The sequence below is a fragment of the Aplysia californica genome, unplaced genomic scaffold (genome assembly GCF_000002075.1).
Source record: "Aplysia californica isolate F4 #8 unplaced genomic scaffold, AplCal3.0 scaffold00013, whole genome shotgun sequence".
Lineage (NCBI taxonomy): Eukaryota > Metazoa > Mollusca > Gastropoda > Aplysiida > Aplysiidae > Aplysia > Aplysia californica.
In genome coordinates this window covers 960,266-961,590 of record NW_004797283.1, presented here as the reverse complement: position 1 = coordinate 961,590, position 1,325 = coordinate 960,266, and positions in this window count along the sequence as shown.

Sequence of the window (1,325 nt, the reverse complement as noted above, 5' to 3'; positions counted from 1 at the left end):
TTTTAGAACAGTTTGTGATATTGAAAAGCTGGATGACAAAGCTGGCTGCGTACAAACGTGGAATAGCCTACCGTATACTAAAATTTGATCAAACACCCCGTGTTAAGCAGATTTAGATGACATACTTGCCCTAACGTGACGACGCATGACGGATCACCGTCTTCTTATGTAGTAACTTTTATTACCCCCCCCCCCACCCCACCTTATAAAAACAATAGGTTTCCTCAGGTGGAAAACCCATCAGACAAACAACAAAATCACAAAACCACAGATCCAAATGTAATAAAGGTCGAATCTGCATAAAATAAATGCATAAAAAGAAAAATACGGATGACAATATTCGGTTCCTAACATGTTACCTCGTTGTATATCCCCCAAAGACTGTTTTGGAAAAAGCTGAAATCAACAGATAGGCTAAAGGCATTTATGTGAATAGAGTAATCATTACATCGGGAGGAAAACAAGTGTAGAAATCATCACTTTAACTTTCATTAGGATGGCTAAGAAAAGCAAATGGACTAGAAGAACACACGAAACGTCAATAGTAAAGTGTAAACAACTCTATTAAAACATGAATTATGAATTCTCCTCGTTTCAGACAGGAATAGAAACGGGGCCTCTGGCATCGTTTAACAAATGTTTCGGGAAACTCTTTTCCCTCTAATTACCCGTTTTAGCCACACCTTTGATGCCATTACACCTTTTACGCTCTTCTCTGTTTCTTTCGTGAATAATACATTTTGAGAACGTTAACCCAGAAACAGGACACGACAACTATTTCCCCGACTTCATTGAGTCAGTTTGGTGAAAAGTGCTTTTCATTAGCCAGGTTCAGTTATTGGCGGTACTGCGTTTTTTTGCTCAAAATATTCAGATTAGCTTATTGCGCACGCATGTTTCACGAAGAGAGAAGAGGGAGCTTATTATAAGTTCTTCCGCGTGTTTTTCCTACACCTCTTAATGTTAACAGTCGACGCTCTCTTATTCACGACGATACCACCCTCCTAATCTCCCCCCTTTTCCCCTCCTCACAATGCCCGTTCCGTTCCTTCCTCCTCCTTTCCTCCCATTTTCGTTTTCCCTCCCGTCCCTCCCTCTTTCATAACTGCCCCCCCCCACCCCCAAAAGAAAAAGAAGTCCCCAAACCCCTCTTTTACTTTTACTTTCGCCTGGACTCCTCCTTTTCTTTTTACTCCTTACTACTCCCTTCCGCTCTCTTTTTACCTTCTAGTATCTCTTTAATTTTCTGACCCACCCCACCCACCCGTTTACCCCTCCACCTTCCCCCTTCTCTTCTATTTACCGCTCCTCTTTCCTTCTACCCC